Source organism: Aulostomus chinensis, chromosome 11, assembly GCF_037954235.1.
Source record: "Aulostomus chinensis isolate RoL2024-O1b breed Wild chromosome 11, RoL_Achi_v1.0, whole genome shotgun sequence".
NCBI lineage: Eukaryota > Metazoa > Chordata > Actinopteri > Syngnathiformes > Aulostomidae > Aulostomus > Aulostomus chinensis.
Window position 1 is genome coordinate 24,499,447 of NC_141330.1, and position 25,740 is coordinate 24,525,186.

The 25,740-nt window shown below is 40.9% G+C and overlaps 1 long non-coding RNA gene across 1 annotated transcript; it reads right to left on the minus strand.

The window, feature by feature from the left end:
* Window positions 1–25,297, minus strand: LOC147253820 (uncharacterized). The gene is made up of 3 exons (XR_015118442.1): window positions 25,283–25,297; window positions 17,506–17,546; window positions 1–103 (listed from the first exon to the last, which is right to left on the minus strand). It is a non-coding gene; the product is annotated as an uncharacterized LOC147253820 (long non-coding RNA).
* Between the last annotated feature and the right edge of the window lie 443 nt (window positions 25,298–25,740).

Consider the following 25,740-nt stretch of genomic DNA (forward strand, 5'->3'; position numbering starts at 1 on the left):
GTCAATAAAGACGTGTGAGACACTGGGGTATGTTCCAGGCAGGCTTCTGGTCTGGTTGCTACTGGGTGTAGGCTGGATGTGGACATTTCCCAGTGAATTTTCTCTGATTAAAAACAAAGACAAAGAAAGTCTTCAACTTGTCTGAAGCCATCCCAGCTGTCATTGGGCAAGAGGCAGGGTACACCCATGGATAGGTGGAATCTGTACTCTTAGTTTACACATATTTATTAATTATGCCACATTCATAATCCAAGTCACTGATAGCAATCCCTTTTCCTTGCTGTCTAGAGCCTCTGCTATTTTTTCAATTAAGCTTGGCAATTGATAACACATCCAGGTCTGTGTATGGCAGCAGGATCACTTCCTGATGCATAGCCACTTTCATTTCAGAGAACAGCAGATAACTCCACTGTTCTTAAGCTTCAAAACTGCTTGGGAAAATGTACTTTGTGTATCTACTACCACAGTACTTTATGAATCAAAGAGTTTTGCTATAGAAAAGCCTTTTCCAGGAAAATAAAACCACTGAGGGTGTTGTTAACTGAGTAATTTGTCTACTTGTCGCTTCAAGTTAAGCTTTGTGTGTGTATAGCTTTGCCGTAGGATGTTCTGGAGAAGTTTATGGTTGTTGATGTTGTTGCTGTTGATGAATTGCAAGCTTCCATTTGTCCTTCTTCCAAAGATCTGCTAATTCAAAGCTGCTGGCTGGTCTCCAAAGGTCAGAAGTAATGGCAGGGTCAATACTCACAAGGGGTTGTAGCAGGAAGGCACGGTGGTGCAGTGGTCAGCACTGTCGCCTCACAGCAAGAATGTTCCGGGTTCAAACCCTGGCTCAGGCACGGGATCTTTCTGTGTGGAGTCTCCATGTTCTCCCTGTGCCTGCGTGGGTTCTCTCCGGTACTCCGGCTTCCTCCCACAGTCCAAAGACATCAAGAGGGGACGAGAGGACAAGAGGGATTGATACTCTAAATTGACTGTAGGCGTGTCTGTGAGTGTGAATGGTTGTTTGTCTATATGTGTTGGCCCTGCAATGGACTGGCGACCTGTCCAGGGTGAACCCCAGCTCATGCTGCTTACAGCATACTATGTGGATGGTCTGGTGAGTGTGAAGTTTTGAAATCTCATTTGATATATTAGCCACAGTTTCTCTGGCGTGCTTGACAGAGGCTTTGTAATATTTGCACTAATTATATTTAAGACTATCACCCCTTTTTACTCAGTTGTTTTGGCCATTTTTTGCCAACGTCTCAGACGTTTTGAAATGGCAACCATCTGTAACCTCGTGGACTTCTCTTTTAGACAGTCAAAGAAAAACACAGCTATTTTACCTAAATCTGATGTTAATTTTCCTCAAATTTAAATTCATGGTTTTGGGGGTTTTTTTTGCACTGCTCACCCTGAAAGGTTGATGTGGAAGATTGAATCTGTTCTAGGACAGTGTAACTTCCAGGCCAATCATGCCGCATTGGAAAAATGTTACACTGAGAATGTGTCATCTGAAAGCAGCATATTTAAGCATCCCACAGTAGCGCATTATGCTTTTCCCTATCTCCAAATTTGTCAAGCATTTTCAATCTTGGGTGTTCCACTGACAAAGCTTATTACTCCTAACACACTCACAAAGGTACGAAAGTACCAAATGCACAAATTCTATTAGGCAAAAAGGCTTAATACTTTTGCCTCTCTGCTCAAAGAGACCTTGCAGTTACCGCTGAATGAGTCTAATGCTCATCTGTAGTGGTAAAGTGTATGCCTCAGTGATACCCATAGGATATTCAAGAAGTGAAATAGCTGGCTCCTGTAAATGCTGTAGGTGTCCTCATTAGTCTGGTAAGAAGTGGTATAGACCTTGTCTGTTCAGCAGAGGGAGTCCCTCATGTCTCAGCTTCTCTTGACTGCAGATTTTCTTTTAGTCTGGTAAGAAGGGCAACATGTTTACAAAGCTCTGCTTGGATCTAGACCATTCAAAGACACTGGTGCAGACTGTCTTGGTGCATACTGTCTTTATCCAAGTGCCCCGATAATCCACTTGTTTAATCATACCTTTAAAGAGACATCATTTCAATTGTATGGAAATGGGCTGTCATACTCTAATATAAAGGTAAGTTACATCTCAGACCTCAGTGATTACAATTCAATATCTAAACTCCCTCACTTTATTGAATCAGCAGCCTGATTTGAAGCATGTCACAGACGGCAGAGATAAAAGGAACAATTTTCTGCTGCTCTTTTCATTGACCTCGTCAAAGCATTTTATACCACTGATCAAATCCTGCCTGACAAATTACAGTCGATAAGGTTTATATGAGGCCACGCTCATTGAGTTTTACTCAGACCTCTCAGAGAAAACGTCGAACATTTCTTCTCTTTATCTCCTTGTTTATTTGTTGGGCAATGTAAAATAATTTTAATGATTTTTACTACGAGTGGTGTTAGCAAAGATAATAACAATTTACAGGATGCCAGAGATTTACGATGTGTCAATATGTCCTCATTTATTATAAATAATTATATTGATTTCTTAAATTCAACACTTTCTTGTCCCATTATTTGCATTATTATTATTGTCACCTGCAGAAGTTCTCTGATGACTCTATAATTGTCGGCATCATCACACATGAGGATGACAGGGAGTACAGAGAATGGTAAATAGTAAATGGACTAAATTTTATCGAGCGCTTTTCTACCTTAGCAGGACTCAAAGCTCTTTACAGTGTCATCTCATTCACCCATTCACACACACACTCACACACTGATGGTGGAGGCTGCCATGCAAGGCGCCAACCTACTCATCAGGAGCAATTATGGGTTCAGTATCTTGCTCAGGGACACTTTGACATGGTCACCGGGGTCGAGGATCGAACCAGCGACCCTTTGGTTGCTAGATGACCACTCTATCCCTGAGCCATGCCGCCCAGAATTGACCCAAGACTTTGTAGACTAGTGCCTTAGCAACCACCTCCAGGTCAATGGGGGGAAGACCAAGGAGCTGGTGGTGGACTTCCGCAGGTGGACGCAGTCCCACCCAACGCCGGTGAACATCCAGGGAATGGACACTGAGATGATGACATCTTACAAGTACCTGGGTGTTCACCTGAACTGGACTGCTCAGACAGCACTGCGGCCATCTACAGGAAGGGTCAGAGCAGACTACCTGCCCAGGAGGCTGAGGTCCTTCGGAGTGCAGGGGGCACTCTTGGGAACCTTTTATGATACGGTGTCAGACTGTACAACAAGCACTGCTACCAGTAACCACCCCTAACAAACCCTGGACAATCTTAGTGTGCAATATTTAACACTTTGCTGTGCAATACTTAACATGGCACTGAGCAATAGCCAACACTTATGCTACCCAGCACTTGTGCTGCTAATATTTATTGAGGTAGTTGTTTTTAGTTTATGATAGTGTATTATAGTTTTTTACTGCAGTTAATTGTAGTTTCTTCTATTTATTGCTCTGTAATTTTTCTACTGCCACTTCTCTTTTTCTGCTGCTGTAACAGTGCCAATTTCCCCACTGTGGGACGAATAAAGGGTTATCTTATCTTCCATCCATCCATCCATTTTCTTCCACTTATTCCTGTTAAGGGTCGTGTGGGGGCTGGAGCCTATCCCAGCGGCTACGGGTGAGAGGCAGGGTTCACCCTTGACAGGTCGCCAGTGGATCGCAGGGCCAACACATATAGACAACCAACCATTCACACTCACATTCATACCTACGGTCAATTTAGAGTATCAATCAGCCTAGTCCCCAATTGCATATCTTTGGACGATGGGAAGAAGCTGGAGTACCAGAGAGAACCCATGCACAGGGAGAACATGCGGACTCCACACAGAAAGATCCCATGCCCCAGCCAGGGTTCGAACGCGGAACATTCTTGCTGTGAGGCGACAGTGCTGACCACTGCACCACCGTGCCGCCTCCATTTTTCACCACCACATACTAATTCTAAGAAAATAAAAATGACACGTCTTGGCCAAAAGGCACAAAATTCACTCAGAGAAAATAAAGCTTGAAAAGGGGCTGTAGAATTGGTGACAAAAAAAATACACATTTTGACCAGTAGGTGACACAAAAGTTATGAAAATCGCATTTTGGCCCAGAACTCCCACAAGAACATCATACAGTATACAACCTTACCTTGAGAATTTAGATATATTTAGAATTGCAAAAGTTATAGCAAAACTTCCTCCTGTACATTGCAGTAAAAAAGGAAGTGGAGTCTATCTTCAGGACAGTTGGTCTGATGAGCATGAAATTTGGTCCAGATATTAAAGATGAACTACTAAAGATAGGGGGTGCTGTGGCACCAAATCACACAAAATTAAATACTTTTTCAAATTCCTCATAGGCTGTTTGTGCATTTTCACCAATTTTGCAAACAAATGTATATCAACTGTAAATGAAAAGTCACCAACAAAAAATGCAAAAGTTACAAACAAAATAGTGTTACAGTCAAAACAGGATGTGCCTTGTCTTTGCAGATTTTGATCACATTTAATACCGAACTTGACGAAACATTTACTCACATCCCCCCTGAATCGCTTTGCCGAATTGATTGCAAACCTGTCAACAGCTGCACCTGTTCAGTAAATCAATCAATATGAAATAAATACTTTTTCAGACTTTCAAACATCTCCTTGGCCATTTTATCATTTTGGAAAAAACCTTTCACACAATGTATATAAACTGTACTAGAAAAAATATCAAAAGTTTTTTTAACTTAAAAAAATGCAGTAATAGAGCTGAAAGTTAAAAATTGTAAAAGTTATTGAGGCACGATGGTGCACACTCGCCTCACAGCAAGAAGGTTCCAGGTTCGGCTGCAGCACAGGGTCTTTCTGTGTGGAGTCTGCATGTTCTCCCAGTTCCTGCTGGGTTCTCTCTGGTACTCCAGCTTCCTCACACAGTCCAAAGACATCAAGAGGGGACCAGGTTAATCCAGACTCTAAATTGACCGTATTTGTGGCTGTGAGAGCCAATGGGTGTCTGTCTCTATGTGTTGGCCCTGCCATGGACTGGTGACCTGTCCAGGGTGAACCCCGCCTCTCACCTGAAGGCTGCTGGGATAGGCTCCACCCCCCCGTGACCTTTAACAGGATAAGCGTAAGAAAATGGATGGATGGATGATGGAAGGACAAGTTATTAACAAAACAATATATTGTATTTCAAACAAAAGCTGTTGAGTATCTTGGCATCAGTTGGTCCTATTAATATTAAACAATATTGTTTCCATGCCATTGATGCCATTTACAAAAGTCATTATGCGAAATTCCGTGCAATGTCCAACGTGTTTGAGTTGTGTTGGACTTGGAAGCTGTTCATACTCACTTGCAAGTCTCGTTTCAATTTGGTTTTGAAAGTAGAAAAAACTAATTTCAGAGAGTTCTCAGCAGTGACTCTATCCATCCATCCATCTTTTCATTTTCTAGCAGGGGGGCTGGAGCCTATCCAGGCTGCCTTTGGGCGAGAGGCGGGGTTCACCCTGGACAGGTCACCAGTCCATCAGACAGACAACCATTCACTCTCACAGCCACACCTACGGTCAATTTAGAATATGTGATTAACCTCGTCCCCTCTTGCATGTCTTTGGACTGTGAGAGGAAGCCGAGGTACCGGAGAGAGCCCACGCAGACACAGGGAGAACATGGAGACTCCACACAGAACAACAGAAGTGATAGAGAGAGAGAGAGTTTAAGTGTATATATGTTTTTCTCATTATTTTTCATAGGATAAAGAGCAAAAAAATGTTGCTGGTTGTTTGGAAAGTAAAGTCACTGTGAGAATTGTGGAAATATTTCCCCAGCATGACTACCTGGGATCTGAGTTTGTAGAGAAGTTGTGGGACAACAAGCAGCTGATCCTGTGACTCCCTGTGTTGTTCATCTGTAAGCTGTTAATGGCTGACCGGGCAGATGCCTGAAACCACCAATCAATCTCCAAAAGGCTTTTCTGTTGATATCCGAGCAGCCCATTAAAGTCAGGAGGCGTACATCCATCCAGCTCCAGACAGCGTGTCGATGGCCGGGGCAAAGTAGTGACAGACTGAGCCATTTTTATGTCGATAATTCTTCAGATCTTATTGGACTCTTGGCAATCAACTGCTCTACATTTCTCCCTTAATGAGTGTGTGTAGGGTGGGGGACTCTGTCTGCTTCACTGTCTGTGACTTGTTTGTCTATAAAGTCTGTCTGTTTGTGTCCTAACGCTTGTTTTCAGTCTCGTGCACTGTACAGACCCAATTTAAGTCAACACTCTGGAGGCTTTAGGTAATGGTTATTTGGAGCCCTTCCCAAAGTTAAAAAATCATCATAACATCCAGAATTAATACCAAGTTGTCATGGCTGTTTGAAAACGGAATGTCCCATTAAAATATCTAATCAAATATAATGTTTCAGTTTGCAAAATTATGTCATGACCTAATTTTTTATGTAAGAGTCGAACATCAAAGTTATAAAACACTTCTCCACAGCACACATTGATTTCTTATAGATGACACACATTTTCTCTATTAGCAAGACAGCACATTTAATTCCAGAGGACTGAAGAAATTGCTCCCAACTGTACAGATATCATTTGTGGGTTTTTCTTAAATTTTCTTAAAAAGTTATCTCGTGACACATTGCAAGTAGAGAAGGTCCAGCACCACACTCCTTCAATGAATTTATACCCAGCAATTCTCCAAGATCAAGCACATCCTGCAACAGCGGCAATGAAAACCTTCCTTTTAACAGGCAGAGACATGGAGCAGATCCAGGATCAGTGGGGTGGCCATCTGCTTTGACCGGTACCTGACAGCAAATACAATTCACATACAACATACAGTCCATCATAAAAGCTCTAATGAAGCAACCTGCCCTCACATCATCCCCATAAACCCACAGACTCCCTGCAAAAGGAGTAAAAGCCAAGAACCACAAAAAAAACTGTGGAAATAATTGAAATGAAAATAACACAGATCAAAGACGATGCAGTATTGAAAAGACATGAAGACACCAGAGGCAGCAACATTATATCTTATGTCAGGATAATGATGAATTCCCAAGATAGGGAATGAGTATATATTTCTTACACTAATGGGTGGATTGTTCATGTTGGATGGAACTTTGAATTTAAAGAAACATCTCCCAATTTCTTTGTTAGTTTTCAAAGAAAGTTTGATGAGTATGATGTCAGTTATTGTTTGAGGTATGAGGGATATTTAAAAGACAGGCAGGTTTGAAATGGATTTCAGTATTCAGCCATTAAAGACAAAGGAATCTCCCAGAATTTGTCCTCATTGTCAAATGATTTTTGTGCACGGTGCCAAAATTCTCAGCAATGGCCACAGGCAATAATGTGTCAGCATAAGATAATATACAGATTTCAGGGTTTAACTCAGGATGTGAATGCTGAGCTCAGACAGCAAATGTGACACGGTTGGCTGGCAATTTTCTTCTCCAGAAAATGAACTTGTGACTGCATCAGTGCACTCAGTTTCACCGATGGAGATGTTCTCTAGATGGCTATGCTTTCCTAGTTTGACCTCATTGAAACTTGTTGACCTAGATCTATTCTGAGCTCTAATCTTATCCCACCATTTAAAGCGCATGCAGAAGAGTTTGTAATTGTCTGTATTGATTACGGAGTATGGATATTGTTTCTGTCTTGCATGACAGTAGTCCAATCATTCCCAATGCCCCTCAGCTGAAAATTAACATTGCAGTGTGACTTACTACAACCTCTATTAATGACTCCAGTGGTATCTAGGATTGTATTGGCTCTGGCCATTCAGCCAGACTGAGATTACAGATAACAGAACAACTGCCTGACAAGGCAGCAAGCGAAAGTATTAATTTCCAACGAAAGAAGAAGTTAAGCTTCCAAAAGTGTTTTGTCTTTAATTATCATAAATCAAGTTGATAACATTTTAATTGCTGGTTCTAATGAGGAAAACAATAATGATAGGCTGTAGAAAAAAGAAAAGAAAAAAAAGAGCCAATTTGTTAGCTTTTTGTTCTTCCCCAGCAAAGCTGAATTACATATTTATTCAAATTTATTCAAGTGAGACAAACACATTAGGAATTCAGTCAGCATCTTATAATGACTACAATGTTACAATGTACAAATACTGCAATATGGTAATGTCATAAAATAATAACATTTCCAATGAGATATATATATATATATATATATATATATATATATATATTATGAGTATTGCCTTTTCCTCTAAATAGAGGAGTATCTGCTGATGTAGTTCCCTGTCCGAGTCCCGACATCTTTTAAGTCTTCTTCCTCTGTTTCTTGTTATTGTGAGAAGTTGAACGAGCAACAAGAAAATGACAGTACAGGAGAAATGCCATTTTTTTCACCATTTACACAGAGAGGGTACAGAGCTGTGCTGCTGCTGCGGTGACAGGAGGATGGGTCACCATGGTAACAACACAGCAGCAGGAAGCAGGAAGTGCTGTGTCCAGTCCGAGTAGTACATCCGAATTGATGTTTACTATTGATATTTACTAATAATTGTGCCAAACTTAAGTATACTTTTTGAGTATATAGTGTTTAGTATGGCATTTCGGATGCACCAATATAGACATGGACAGGGGAGCAAATGAGAAACAGATGAAATGCATTAGGGAGGGGCAAACAATCAGAAAGACAGGAAGCTTGACAGGACATGGTGAAACACACTAACAGACTTTCAAAATAAACAGGAAACAGAACAAAGACATTCAAACCCTGAAAGTAAATTAAAGTAAGTAAATATGACCTAAACCAGTTTAGTGCAGTTCCTTTAATGCCAATGACATGTTCTAGTCTCTGTAATAGGACTGTATGGTCAGTGGTATCAAAGCTGCTCTAAGATCTAAAGAGACCAGCACAGGGACGAGTCCTTCATCTGATGCCAGTAGGAGGTCATTGGTAACTTCGACGTTGGAGGAAAGGAAGACCAAGAGTCTCCTCTGCTGCTGAGGACAAGTTCATCTGAGTCACCAGCCTCAGAAATCAAGATAACGGCACCTGTTATGAATGTGGAGTGGGTGTGTATGTGTGCGTGTGTCTCTGTATGCAGATGAAGATGTGCCATCCCAGAAACAAGATTGGTGGACAAGTGCCAAGCCTGGGCCATGATAGGCTGGAGGTCAGAGCCAATCATGGACAGCCAAGTATAAGCGGCGCAAGATGGCTCATACGGCAGGGAGAGAGAGACAGCAGGCAGACACTTCACCTATCCTCCTCATCTTCCAACTGGCCACGTTTTACGTGATAAGTCACAAAATATTATTAGGTTGACCTCTTGTGGGTGTATGAGCAGTAAGGGTGGACTGCCTTTTTGTTTTAACCAGTTTTCTCCTGTTGTTTGGTTAGTTAGAGAGAGGTAAGAAGATTGTATTTTGTTTGAGTTCACGGGTAGGTAAGGTATTTTGTTTATAGATAAGACTCCTTTTTTTTGTTGTTTTCAGCCTAGGTCCACCCCGAAGCCCTAGTGCTCGCTTTTCATTATTACCCTTGTATATATTGTAAATAGACAATTCGTGAATAAATCACCTTCGTTAATTGTGTTCACCAAAAAAATCATTAGTTATGGCGACTTGGGACATGGGGAAGATGGGTCCAATTCACGTTACGCTCCAGAAGCCCTAGACTGGGGCGTAACACACCTCAGATTAGTGCCCAGATAAATACCACACAGAGTTGTAGCTGCAGACACGTCTCTACATCAACTGTTCAGAGGAGACTGCGCCAATCAGGCCTTTATGGTCAAATAGCTGCTAAGAAACCACCACTCAGGAAAAGCAACAAGCAGAAGAGATTTGTTTGGGCCAAGAAACACAAGGAATGGACATCAGACCAGTGGAGATCCATGCTTTGGTCTGATGAGTCCCAATCTGAGATCATAGGTTCCACCCACCGTGTCTTTGTGCAATGCAGAAAAGGTGAATAGATGGTGCGGGGATGGTTTGCTGGCTACACTATTGGGGGTTTATTCAAAATGGAAGGCACACTGAACCAGCATGGCTACCACAGCGTCCTGCAGAGATATGCCATCCCATCCAGTTTGAGTTTAGTTGGACCATCATTGATTTTTCAACAGGACTACGACCCCAAACACACCTCCAGGCTGTGTAAGGGCTATTTGACCAAGAAGGAAAGTGATGGAGTGCTGCGCCTCCACCTGTTACCTGACCTAAACCCGATGGTTTGGGATGAGATGGACTACAGAGTGAAGGCAAAAGGGCCGACAAGGGCTCAGCACCTCTGGGGACTCCTTCAAGATTGGTGGAAACCATTTCAGGTGACGGCCTCATGAAGCTCATTGAGAGAATGCCTTGAGTGTGGAAAGCAGTCATCAAAGCAAAGGGTGGCTATTCTGAAGAATCTAAAATAGAAAACATGTTTTGAATTATTTCACACTTCTTGTTTACTACATAATTCCATTCATGTTCATTCATAGTTTTGATGCCTTCAGTGAAAATCTACAATGTAAATAGTCAGGGAAATAAAGAAAAACTTAAAAAGAAATTGTGTCCAAACTTTTAAATATATATATATATATATGTGTGTGTGTGTGTGTATATATATGTGTGTATATATATATATATATGTGTGTGTGTGTGTGTGTGTGTGTGTGTATATATATATATATACATATACACAGTATATATATATATATATATATATATATATATATATACACACACAATATATATATATATATATATATATGTGTGAACAAATGCGCGCGCACACACACACACACACACATACACAGACATTCACATAAATATAGTTATAATGTGTTCTCCTTTTAGTGCAAATGTAGCTGCCAGCATGATCACCTGCAGTGCAATTAGCCTTTTTCAAATCCCATGGTAACATCTTCTCCATGACGGGGATGGCAAAGGATGAAAGGGAAACATGACCCTCAGGTAATGCAGAGAAACATCAGCACTAACCATCGCACGGGTATGAAGGAGACTGGCTTTTCCCATCATCATATCTCATCAGGGGGTTGTAATTATTCAGCAAAGGCCTCATATTAACAATAATATACAGTATGTTTGGATGTTCTGCATTCAGCCTCTTAAGTTGCCAGGTCCTCTGTTATTGACTGTAACTTTGTAATAATAGTTGCACACAGTTAAATCATTGCCAGTGGTTATTTGTTCTCACTATTCATGGGTGACTTATTTGTCTTGACCAGACTTTCACTTTTTCCTGTCTGATTTGGAAATCACAGATTTGGAGGGAGAAAAAAAATCTCATTTTAAGTGCTTACATCAAGCTTTCATGAGCAGTTCTTGAGCATGCAATAGATGATGGCTGTTTTATTTAACATTGCAAGTTAAAGGCAAACCTAACAGGTAGTCCATAATCATTTATGTCATGTATATTGTCCACTGTTCTTATTCCTACCTTTCATTTTTCTTGTACAGCATGATTTTAATTTCATCTTCTATATCATAATATAAGTATATTTTTGTGTTCTTGAAATCACAGTGATTGTTGCTCCACATTTCCTTGTGACCTTTTTGCGTTATACCTGCAGACAACATTTTCTTCAGGATTAATATAAAAGTTGTATGGGTTTGCACTGGTATCTACCAAAACTTGAAAAGGCCTGGACGTGTGTTCAGGGATGCATTGGACAACTCTATTCTTCTTTAATTCTGTTCTTTTATTTCACAAAATTACGTTTAAAAGTGTAGAAGTAGGTTGATAACCTTAAACACACAAAAGACAAAATTAATAACAATGAATCACCAACAGGCTGCATGGTGGTGCAGTGGTTAGCACTGTGGCCTCACAGCAAGAAGGTTCTGGGTTCGAGTCCCGGCTCGGGCACAGGATCTTTCTGTGTGGAGTCTGCATGTTCTCCCCGTGCCTGTGGGTTCTCTCGGGGTACTGCTTCTTCCCACAGTCCAAAGACATGCAATTGGGGACTATGCTAATTGGATACTCTAAATTGACGGTAGGTATGAATGGTTGTCTGTCTCTATGTGTTGGCCCTGCAACGGACTGGCGACCTGTCCAGGGTGAACCCTGCCTCTCGCCCGTAGACGCTGGGATAGGGTCTAGCCCCCCCGGACCCTTAACAGGAATAAGCAGAAGACAATGGATGGATGGAATCAACAACATTCAGCATTTCAAAGATGTAATAAATAATGCCATGAATGGTTTTCTTCAATGCAATAAATCTTTATGGCTCATACATTGTTTTTTCACTTATACAAATTAAATAATATCAAGTTGTTTTTCAATATTTCTTAAATTAGATGCAAATGTAATTATTGAATACAGCGTATCAGGTGACTACTAAATTAAATAAAACTTCAGATCCATTTTAACATCAAACTAAGCAGCTTCGGAGTTTCTTTTCTGTTTTTGTGTAACTGTGCACAAACTGATCAGAGTTCAATCCTTTCCCTTTGTTTTCGTTTTTGTTTTTTTGCCACTCAGAGCCATAGCTACATTATCTCTGTTACTTTATCTCAAATACAGATCCATTTTCTGTGTAAACTTGGTTCTGACTCATTCCCTATCAAAGTCTGCCAACACAGTGACATTCCCAACCATGTGTACTCTGTGGTCATTACAAATTATTCATTCGTCTTTACAACCTTATTACACAAGTACTATGGATTAGATGACACATACCTTAAAGCTCTGCCTCCATTCTGATCTCAACTGCATACCTATAGGGGGAAGGTATGCTGTCTTGGATGGTGCTGAAGCATAATGAGGATGTAAACATTGGCAAATATTCCACCTCCCTAAGCTCCACATGTTCACTGTGATATACAGGATGAACGAAACATTGCTTCACGCACAGAACAATCTGGCTCTACATTTACCCAAAAGCAAGATAAATATATCCTCAGAATTAGAGATGTTTCTCCTCATAGCAATACTGAATGCTACATACTTACTGTAATCCCTTTCAATTACAATTATTTTCAAATTACACATATTTTCTTGTTTTCAGTGTTCATCATATAACACCTTTATTGTTGCAGTTGCTTCACTAAATGAGTGGCATTCTGACAGAAATGAATGTGGATCACTGTCTCCTAATAGACTGTAATGAAAGTTGTTTGATTTTTGCTATCTATTATCAATAAAATGGATGTTAACTTGAACTAAAATTAATTCTTTGCATTACAAGCTCTTAAAAATAGGGCAGCACAGTGCTGTTGACAGTTTTTCCGATGCTGAAAACAGAATATAATTGATAACAATTGTTTTGCGGTAAATTCAAAGTTTTAGAATCTTCTAATTTATGACTATTTCCCTGTTGGAAACAAAAAGCAATACTTGTGATCAAGGGAATGGGATAAAGGGACAAAACAAAATAAATGTATGTGTTTTGTGAGAAAAAAAATGAGTGAGACAGGAAAACAGTGATAGAGCAATAAAAAAAAACATATCCTTTACCTATCATGTATAAAGGGAAAGATGAGTGTGTGTGTTCAGCATATCAGGACTGGCAGAATGTTATTACCGTCCCCAGCTCACACACCATTCTCTTTGTGAGTTTAGAGCCCGGTGCCACCGCCAGACAGGAGCAAATAGATTCATGCCTCTGGATAAAAGGAAATCCGATTGTGCCTGATTGATGGACCAAAGACTTTTCCAGGCATTTACAAGAGAGTCGGCTTTCTGAGGAAATACCATCCATCCATCACAATCTCCATTACTCTGAGAGGCTTAATTAATGGTGACCTTATGTGTGAATGTATGAGGGTCTTCTTTTGCAGCAGTGTGTGTGTGTGTGCGCACATATATTTTGAGATCTGGAAACCATCCATGAAGGAGTTCTTAGGTCCTCTAAGTGATGTATCTGTCCCACGTGGCTCAAGAGTCAACAGGGGAATCCAGACTTTCACACAAGGAATATTGGTGTGACATTTCACTAGAAAGCAATCCCCACCATCTGCTTCACAGAGGCAGTGATGCTTCCTCCTGTGATCTCATGAGCGGAGGCAAGAGCATCATGGGAGTCCCCTTGAAAGTGGGTGGCTTCAAGCACCTCAAAGGTCCTGTTGTATCCTCACTCTACTGCACTCTCCACAAACCTGAGCAAAGGCATTTGGTGCATCAGTGAACTAAAAGATGTGACTAGAATTCAGACAAGCAGGAAGGAAGAGGCGTCATTGAGAAGCTGAGCAAACATACTCAGATGTGTGCATATCCCTTTTGAGTCATGGTCTCTACAGGACACAAAAGGAGACAGTTTTTTTTTTTTATGTTTTTGCTTGAATGGTGTTCACATGCAGCCCAGACTAAATGATCAGGAGTGTGTGGGATGGGCAAATCTTTCACTCCCCCACCCCATTGCCCTGTGTGCTCCCTCACCAGTGATTCTATATGACCTGACACAACTTTGGGAAATGTAATTCCAAACCTAGATGTGGCCAGGTCTTCACTTTTTTTTTCCAGACTGTAGTGATGAGCGTTGCTGCGCATTCACAGTGACACAGTGGATCATCATGATTTGTGACATAAGTGGGTTCGGAAAGTATTCAGACCTCGTCACTTTTTTCACATTTTGTAATGTTGCAGCTTTATGCTAAAGTCATTTAAATTTATTTTTTTCCCCATCAATCTGCACTCAATACCCCATAATGACAAAGTGAAACCAGAATTTTAGAAATGTTTGCAAGTTTATAAAAAATGAAAAACTGAAATATCACATTGTCATAAGTATTCAGACCCTTTACTCAGTACTGAGTTGAAGCAGCTTTGGCAGCGATTACAGCCTCCAGTCTTCTTTGGTATGAGATGACAAGACTTGCACACCTGGATTTGGGGATTTTCTGACCAGTCTCCCAGTCCCTGCTGCAGAAAAACACCCCCACAGCATGATGCTGCCACCACCATGCTTCACCGTTGGGATGGTATGTGACAGGTGATGAGCTGTGCCTGGTTTCCTCCAGACATGACACTTAGAATTAAGGCCAAACTGTTCAAGCTTGGTTTCATCAGACAAGAGAATCTTGTTTCTCATGGTCTCAGAGTCCTTTAGGTGCTTTCTTGTAAACTCCAAGCAGGCTTGCCTGTGTCTTTTACTGAGTAGAGGCTTCTGTCTGGCCACTCTACCATTAAGTCCAAATTGGTGGAGTGATACATTGATGGTTGTCCTTCTGGAAGTTTCTCCCATCTCCATGCAGGATCTCTGGAGCTCAGCCAGAGTGACCATTGGGTTCTTGGTCACCTCTCTTAACAAGGCCCTTCTCCCTGATTGCTCAGTGAGGCTGGGCAGCCAGCTCTAGGAAGAGTCCTGGTTGTTCCAAACTTCTTTCATTTAAGAATTATGGAGGCCACTGTGCTCTTGGGAACCTTCAATGCAGCAGAATTTTTTTTGTAGCCTTCCCCACATCTGTGCCTCAACACAATCCTGTCTCTGAGCTCTGCAGGCAGTTCCTTTGACCTCAAGACTTGGTTTTTGCTCTGATCTGCATTGTTAGCTGTGAGACCTTATATAGACAGGTGTGTGCCTTTCCAAATCATGTCCAATCACTTGAATTTACCACAGGTGGACCCCAATTAAGGTGCAGAAACATCTCAAAGATGATCAAGAGAAATGGAAGGCATCTGATGTAAATTTAATGTGTCATAGCAAAGGGTCTGAATACCTATGAAAATGTGATATTTCAGTTTCTCATTTTTAATAAATTTGCAAAAATTTCCAAAATTCTGGTTTCACTTTGTCGTTATGGGGTATTGAGTGCAGATTGATGAGGAAAAAAATTAATTTAAATGATTTTAGCATAAAGCTGCAACATAACAAAATGTGAAAAAAGTGAAGGGGTCTGAATACTTTCCGAACCCACTGTAGGTTCATCTTGATATCAAACACACAGAGGAGCAGCAACCACATGGAGCTATTTTCCAACACTGAAACTGCTAAAACCCCATAAAGATTTGAATGAGCTCAATAACGACTCACAGCACTGATCTACTCTCACATTAGCGGATCTCGCGCTCATGGGAAGCAATAATGATACATAATGGGAAATCATCCGTCTTGATTCGTCAGTTGTTTTCCCACATTCACACCCCTGGTGCCTCCTGTCAGTGGGATAATGATGAACAAGAGGCAACATTTCCCAGCTGGTCTGTCTTTCATCTCAGGTTGCTGAATCACTCAGAGGTGTATCCTGTTACTTGAATTGAGAATGTCTTTTCACCTTCAACAGCTATCAAATATATACTGTAAATTCTGGACTATAAGCCGCGACTTTTTTGACGCTTCGTGCCCCGCGGCTTATACTCCAGTGCGTCTTATACAAGGATTTTACCTTCACCCTGGGGTGTGGCGGGCAGCGGCAGTGGGCAGTAATTCCCTATTGTTCCTGATGGTAGCTCCAAGTACCGTACTTAGGGAAATTCCTAGCCAAATGTTATGGTAATTTCTCTAAGTACTGTACTTGGAGTGTCCAGTCCATGCCGCGGTGCAGTGTAAAAAGAGCATCACACGATATTTTCAGTCATTTGTACTCACCCGCAAGATGGAGAGCAGAAGAAGGAATGCTTATGATGTAGCTTTCAAGTTAAAGGCAATCAATCTGGCGGTTAAAGATGGAAATAGAGCTGCAGCACGTAAGTTTGGCATAAACGAATCGATGGTGAGACGCTGGAGGCGGCAACATGATGAACTGACCCAATACAAAAAGACGACAAAGGCTTTCAGAGGTCATAATAGCAGATGGCCCGAACTTGAAAACGCTCTGGAAGACTGGGTCAACACTCAGAGAACGGGCGGCCGAGGTGTTTCCGCCGTGCACCGCGGCTTATTTACCGGTGCGGCTTATACGTGTACAAAGTTGATTTTTTTCCCTAAAATAAGCATCTGCAGCTTATATAGCGGTGCGCTCTATCGTCCGGAATTTACGGTAATTACTTTCCTATGTAGCACACATATCCCTGGCATTCCTCCAGTTTTGTCTCTTTGCTAGTTAAGTTTTTTCTACTTTTATCCATCTCAGAGCAGCAGCAATGCAAAACGTTCAATTTGTCCTTTGCCCATCCATTTTGTGGGAAATGAAGAAAATCGAGAATGCTGGTTAATTCAAAGGACTGATATACAAAAGAGGGCAGCATGGCTATCCCAGCGGCTTTCGGGCGAGAGGCCGGGTTCACCCTGGACAGTTTGCCAGTCCATCTCAGGGCCAACACATATAGACAGACAACCATTCACACTCACAGCCACACCTACGGTCAATTTAGAGTATCAATCAGCATAGTCCCTAGTTGCATGTCTTTGGACGATGGGAGGAAACGAGAGTACTGGAGAGAACCCACGCAGGCACGGGGAGAACATGCAGACTCCAAACAGAAAGATCCCATGCCCGAGCCGGGACTCGAGTCTGGAACCTTCGTGGGGCGACAGTGCTAACCACTGCACCACCGTGCTGTAGTTTTATTACGTTTGATACTGAATTGTGATGCAGATTGCCTACTTGATTGATACAGATTTTAGAATTTTTCAGATTGCCTTGTGAACGCCTACTAACCTGCTAGCAACCAAGACATCCCACAGTGGCTCTTCAGTTGCCTGTAAATACAAAGCATTAACATAGTCAGAAGCAGAACATATAATCATTATTAATTATTGTTGAGAGGGAAGGGAAGGGAAGATTTTTTTAACTATGCGTGCACAGGGTGGGTGGTATGAAGACACTCACTCAGGAGACTTATCATCCCACACCTGTGTGTTCAGAATGGATGGAGCATTCATGATCATTTTTGTCAGAACCCTTCAAAAAAGATTCTCACAGGAATTGTGAATTTTTCCAGCCTATTCGTGCTGAAGCTGGCATTGCCATGGATTCCCCAGCCAAAAGTCAGCAGAATTTTGACTCTGGATTATTTTTGCAGAACATGATCTGTGGCAAGGAAATTTTCAAAACGTTCAAATTTTGTTTAGATAAACTAATAAATGAACACCACTTTTATCATTATATCATTTTTATGATCGTAGTTGGACTTTCTATCCCTTCTCTTTTTTGATTCACATTGTTTCCCCTCCTTCTGGTACCTATTAGTATATTGTTTGTGTTTAGCTTCTCCCTCTGTGTTTGTGTTTCTCTATTGATGCTCCTGCACACCTGGACCTCAACAGTAACTCTATTCTGGGTCCTCCCTGCTGTCTTGTTAGTCAGTTTACCTTTGTGGTAAGATTCATACCAAGCCAGTACTTCAGCTCGGCATTTTTCCCAGTTTATTTTTTGACAAGTCTTTCACAAATCTAATTTTAGGGTCAACAATTCATCTGTAGTCTGTATCAGACAGCCATCTACACTCCCTTCTGCTCTACCCTGATCTCTCAGCTCCATTGAATCAAGATCTGCTTACATTCAAACAAACTATTCACTTTTGCTTGACTGACTGCAATTTACAACATATGTTCAGCATGGTGATGTTTAATCTTGTCACCAAATTCTGTAGTTTTTAGCAACCACAGACTTTAATACACTAGCTTCAAAATACACGTGGTATTCACTCATGTTAGATTATATTAAGCTTGTGTTAACCACAGACTTATTTCAGGCCAAACCCATTCAAAAATCGAATCAACTTTGAGACAAGGGGAGAGGATGTTCCACAATCCCAAATTACTTCTGGGTTTTAAGACATTTCTGGGCCACTCAACTCTCTTGAGGAAGTTCCAGAGTGACTGAATTGTCATGATGTTCAATAAATTATGATGCTGATCAAAAGCAGTGCGCAGGAGCTTCTTCTCTTAAGACTGAAATGATACTTTCAAACACACCTGCACCTGAGTTACTTCAGTATGTGAAGATTTTTCTTCAAACAGTAGCTTTTTAATCAACAGACTCTTTTACAGACGCTCATCCTCATTCCCACATATAAATGTCTGGTGTGGATAGTTTTGTACAATATACGGAGTATATCAAACATCTGCTGAGATTCATTTTTGTCAGATCAACACTTGTATGTGTAGAATATCTATATGGAATTCTAAAGATAGCTGCAGAGAAAGCAAAAGCCTGCTCTTTAGCTAGTTTCAGTTAGCACACTGTCATGGGTCTATCCAAACTCTGTGACAAGTGTTATTATTTGTGTGCACTTGAGGCATCAGAGATCACAGTGGAGGATTCTATTGGAAATGAATTGACTTTAAATTTTTTAATAGATTTACAGGCCTTAAACATCTGTATGTAAAGGCAGGCATCAGGAAAATCACCAGACACATGTATTTCTGCACATGTAATACCTCCACCATGTGATAACTAGAAATAGCTCAAATGAAAAACACAGGGCCACACCAGAGAGACAGTCTCCCCCCCGTTTGCTTCCACATTCAGCTTCATTTAGTCAGTGTTGTCCCCCTGGAGTGGCTACAGCACTTTGCACTGTATCATTCAAACAGCAGTTGGGTTTCAAAGGCAGTTAACCACACTGGAACAGGAACAGCCCAGCAATTATAACAAATTGGGCAATTATCACCAGTATAATCTATAGGGATTCATGTATAAGATGTATGTTTCCTTCAATGCTTAGCAAATTGATGATCCAGGATGATAGATGGAGTAAACACAGAGAGTGGGAGAGAAACTAGTGGAGTTGACGTTCATAATGGAATTAAGTCTCACAGTTTCACAGCTCCATCTATTTTAAGGAAAGCCATTCTGTATGTCTCAATTGATTTCAATGTATCTTATGCTGTGTGTCTTATTTCCTGACAACTAAAAAGGTCTGTAATCTTATTCCTGTTTTGTCTCCACTTGAATGGGATCCAATCGTGTCTTTCTTACTAGTCTATGGCCCTGACTTGGTGTATCATTTAACTTTTTCACCTTGTGGTTGTTCTCAGCTCATTTGTCCTCCACCTGCACTCAAATTTCTTTACTTTATCATTGCAGAACCTTCCTCATCACTATTTTTTCAACAACAAAAAATAACACACTCTGTGAAATATCAGGGATTTTACTGACGTCATCCCATCGGGTTCAGGTAGACTGCCACAAAGGCTCCCATACACTCTCAGACACACTCTTGTTGAAGCTTTACAAATTAAAGTGTCTCCACTGCTGTCCTTGGCACATCCCAGAGGAAATTGATTCTGGAGGCATGCAATGACAGACACACAAATGCACAAGTACACACAAACTGCATATGTAGTACATGTAAGAGAAATGGCCACACAAACACACATTTGGTTTTGTCTGAACAGGCAAGAGGCTGCCTTTGCACACTCTGCTTTTCATGTAAAGCCGTAAATGTAGTTGTAAACTCCCTCGGGTATAAATATATCTTCAGAGTTTCAAAACCGCCTCCAGTGAAGTCATAAAGTGGATTCTGGGTAACCAATCATGTCTGGTTTAATTTGGCATCAGTGTGTAAATTTACACAAGTCGTCATACTGTAGCAGATTATTCTTTCTGTGTGAGTGTGTGTCTTTAATTCTCTGTGTTTGTGTGTGAGTGTTGAGGGTATGAGGATGGGATTGTTGAAATATATGACTGTAGATTTAGGGTTTTTTTATCTTATTTTTCTATGTTCAAGCTAATTTTGTTTTGTCCTGTTTTAATGTCCATCTGTTAGGGAGACTGCAGATGGACATGAGTTAATAATACACAATCTTACAAACTAAAGTACAACTAAATATAAACTAAACTCAACTGAACACCTTGTCTCATCTTGAATTTTGGAGGAATGATTTTGTTTCCCTTTTTTTTGTGAAACCATCATAGTGATGATATTGTGAGAAAGATCTAACTTTTTTTTTCAGACCTTACATTTCAATGCAACTTTCAGTTCAGGGCTGAAATTAATCTAAAAGTTGGGTTAGACACTTATTTGAGAAGGTTCGGGTTAGATTAAGATGGAACTCATTATGTCCATGGCGGGGACAGTGCAGATATGTCTTTCTTATAACTTAAAATTGTTCCCACAGTTAATTTGAAATAAATATCATATTCCTTTGAATCAAATATTAATGTCCTTTGCCAATAGAAAAGATTAACTCCCTACTGTTCCCACTGGTTGAGAAATATCTTTTAGTGGTTGTTCACTTTGTTCGCACCTCTTTTATATGCAGGGGTGTGATTACGTTTGGAAAAAAACAGTGCAGAGTGATTAGAGGAGTGAGCTCAGGACAAGATAATCCAGGCTTTCCATGCACAGGTGCTTTTCTATCTGTGATTGTAACGTGATGATACCATCATCAACAAAGACACTTTGATATTTCAGTCTTATGACAGAGACAGACAGATGTCCTGTGCTGGCCAGCTCACTATGAACCAAGAACTGTAATAATCCAAAAAATAGAAGAAGAAGAGGAAGAAGAATGGTAAACATATAGATACTCCTTGATCAATATTACTCCACTCGCAATGACAGTTTCCCAGTCAAGATTTTACAGGAGTTTAAGTACTCTAAAACCATTAAGTATTCATAAGTACAGTTCTTTTTTATGTAAATGCAATGCTGCACAGTTTTGACAATTCAGTTGACTTTCAAGCTTCATGCATAAAAATAACAACTTTCATAGAAATTTACTGGTGTCCAAACTATAATATTTGTATTAAAATTGTAGTGGGGGGGGGGATCTACATTCTACGAAAACTGAAGTTAAATACAGATTCTGACAATGGTAATTTGGTACAGTACACAAGTACTTTTACACCATAACTGTCTACCACTGATGACAAAATAAGAAATCTTGTTGCAGAGTAGTGCTGTTTCACAAAGGCCTTTGGGTAAATGATACACACATTTCATTTCGGGTGATCTATACCTCCTCTACCAAAATGAGCCTGATCATTAGGTCTTGTCCCACTGCTAATGACCCAGGTACCCCTCATGGGACCTCGTTTCCTGAGATTGATGAGTGAGAGTCAGGTGTGTGTGACATGACATTCTTTGAGTATTGTAGGTTGTTTAGTGGTAAATGATGGTTGTGATTGTGAGATGATTTCAATCTCAGGTTTGACTGATTATTTCCAAGATGAGAAAAGAAGATCATTGTCAATTAATGATTTTTGAATGCTGCCATAACCTAAAAGTATCCTTGCATACTGCATCAAAACCTGAGAAGTAATATTGAAACTTTTGCCCACACTGCATGACCATATTTTCTCTCTGGTCCAGATCCCACAGTTCAAGTTTCTAAGAGGGAAGAATTAAGACTCTCTGGATGTAAAGTTGAGAAAAGTCACAAAGGCGTCCAACTTACTCATATTACCTTGGCTAAGTTCCTCTGCTTGCACTTGGAAAGACTTGAGTTAGTGTTTGCCTTCACTGTAGCCCTGCTGCCATCCACACCAAACTGCCAAAAAACACTGTTACCTATTCTTGGCTGTTGAGAGCAAAAATGCATTTCCAGCCCTTTAGGCTGTTTAAACAGAACTCAATGTGGACTTTTCACATAAAAGCCGGAAAATTATTTTAAGAAGTCAGTGTTTAAAAGAAATCCCTCGCTCACTGTTGTAATGGAACACTTCATGCCATCCATTAAACAGGATCCAAAAACAAAATCCCTCTAAAACTCTTCGGATGAGTCATTTAATGATTGCGTACTGAGAGCTGCTTTACAAAGAAATCACATTGATGTTTCCGTCAGCAGGAATGACTGTCCGTCTGAGCTTCTCTGATGTTATGTATTTTGAGATTTTCTGAAGAACAGCCAAAAGCTTTACCTGCTGGGGTAACCCTTTAGTGTTGGGTGATGAGTTGCTATTGCAATAAAATAAGAAAATGTGAATGCCAGCTTGAGTTAGACTTTAGCACAGAATAAACAGCATGGATAGAATCAGACAGCAAGTCATTACAAAAGACTATTCTATCTGAATAAAAAAGGCAGATAGAAAGATAGCGATTCTAGCTGGAGCAGAAGTCTTAACTACCAGTTGAGACTATTGCAATGGTAAAACCGATGTATTCTTGAATTTGTAGAGGATATACCTTGGAGAAATTTATAGACTGAAAGCTTGTATCAAACACTTTTTTTGCACAGACCTGACTATCCAGATGCATTTTTCTTTATATTGTTTCGCTCTAGCACCTGTAACCAAGTCCTGTACTGGGTGAGTGGTTTGGTTTTCTTTTGTGCCAGACTTTCTCGAGGCAGCATAAAGGAATCTGATGGAGCAGCTGTATTTGGTGTTACCTGCATTCTGAATTAGCGTCAGATCTCTAGGTGATAATTAGCTATGCCATGATCCATGTAATGAGAGATTATTTTTGGAAATGTTCACAGATCCATTCGTAGGAAGAGGCAGAAATGGGGGAGAGAAAGAAACAAGCACACTGAATAGATCCAATCTTCCCACTCTGTTTAAAGAAAAGGCTTAGTAGCAGATGGTTATGTGCAACAACACGAACGCCTGTTTAGTAGCAGAGTTTTCTATCTCCAGTACACAGCAGACTGGGGATGATGCCTTTGCTGCCAGGTCCTGTAAGTTTGTCATTCGATGCACTGTCTGGTATGATTGTGTGCAGTACACACACACACACACACACACACAAACACGCACACGCACACACTATTCTCATTCAACATCACAATTTCAGTATCTTTTCATCTCGGTCCGATAATGACTTTTTATGAATGAGTGAATTCATCAGGGGTGAAAGTGAGCCGGAACGGACAGCATACATCCATCGTCGTCTACCGCTTATTCCTTACTAGTAAGGGTCACGGGGGGCTGGAGCCTATCCCAGCATCTACGGGCGAGAGGCGGGGTTCACCCTGGACAGGTCGCCAGTCCATCACAGGGCCAACATACAGAGACAAACAACCATTCACACTCACATTCATACCTACGGTCAATTTAGAGAATTCAATCAGCCTAGTCCCCAAATTGTATGTCTTTGGACAGTGGGAGGAATCTGGAGTACCAGAGAGAACCCAGGCAGGCACGGGGAGAACATGGAGACTCGACTCATGGAGCCGGGACTCGAACCCGGAACCTTTTTGCTGTGAGGCCACAGTGCTAACCACTGCACCACCGTGCAGCCCCAGTACATACAGTATATATATATATATATATATATATATATATATATATATTCATATATATATATTCATATATATATTCATATATATATATATATATATATATTCATGGCTGGAACGGAGTTCCGTTAAAAAAAGGAGGAGAAGGGAGCTGTCAAAATCCCATATTAAATAAAGAAAACAACACTGAACACTGAACGCGCAGCGCTACCAAGTTGCTGGGCTTGGTTTGCGCTCATGTGACGTCACAGCGTGCCCACATACACAATGACTGGACTTCCCCCGCGCAGCCTGCGCCTTGCGCATTCATTGTGAAACCGCCTTGACACAGAGTCGTGCCCATGAGTGCATGTCCGCATGTGAGGCGATTCTGGTTGGCTGACAGACGGACACGTGGGTCACATTACCAGCATTGTTAGTTTTGATTGGTTAAAACCACACATGTTCTGCTTACACAGAACGAAAAAAGAAAAAGAAAACAAAACAGAGGGCAAAATCAAAGAACCAGGCTGCTGGCTACCTGCTTTGGCACATTGCAATGTAAAATAAGTGACATGTTTAGCGAAAATGTGACAGAGTTGAAGAAGCAAGAGAAAAAGTTAGCAAAGTTAGACCCAGGGAAGATTCAGACTCAGAGCCACTCATTGATGAGAGTGAGTTACAGGGAGAGACTGTCTCTGAGGAGTCTGCCAGTGAGAACCTACAGGAAGAATAAATCATTGAGTGATATTGATGATCTGTTTTTCATGTATGCATGTCTGCCTGTTGCCTGTTGTTAGCGCTGTAGTGGGCAATTACTGTAAAAAGCAGTTTTCAAAGCATTTCCAGGGGTAGCGGGAAGGGTGGGGCTATGGGGGCTGCAGTTGTGTGGGGAATAGACACCCAAAAAACTGTAATAAAAATCACCCAAAATCGATTAAAAACTTAAAACTTAGGCAGTGGCGCAGGCGTGCATCCTTTGGGTGTGCACTCTTTTTTTAAACGCACGCCTTTTGGGCGGTTCCGGCAAGACTTTTAAGCCACTTCTACCCCTGGAATTCATGAATGTATGCAATCAAACAAACAAATAAACCTCAGGCTCATTTACTTTTACAGGAAATCAATTTTATCATGAAATAAAAAGAATCTTTAAATAGGAAGTTAATCATTCAAATAAAGTGATCATCTCAACGTGTTTACCAAGAACACATGTAAAAATCTTCATTGACGCCATGTGACTTTTCAAAACCTCTTTTTTGTCCCTCTTTATTCAGCATTATGAGTCACAAATGTGAGGACAGAAAGAAGAAGTTGGACCGCTGCTTTACCAGTGTGAAGGAGGTAAAAAGAGACTTTTATGCTCTGCTGTGTGCCAGGCAGGGACGCGGGCTTCCCTTACATCCATCACCACAGTCTGAGAGTAATGATGAGCTTGGGGAAGCAGCAGAGGAGCCAGACATCTCCATCTTCCTTCTCAGGAGTTCCACTGACCTACACACACACACACACACACACACACACACACACACACACACACACACACACACTGGCAACAAAATTTCTAAACTAAATTTCCATTATCTTCCTCATTCTAATAAATTTCCTTTCCCTAGAAGAAAAGACTGACTTTTAAAATTAAATTTTTGTACATTTTTCAGTGAGCTGTTTAGTCGCCAGCTGTCACTGTAAAGTAATTTGCTGGTATTCCTTGCTAGTTTGCTGCGGTGTTTTGGATTTACTCCCACAGAAAAAGATTTAGGCGTAAACTAAAGTTCGCACCCAAACC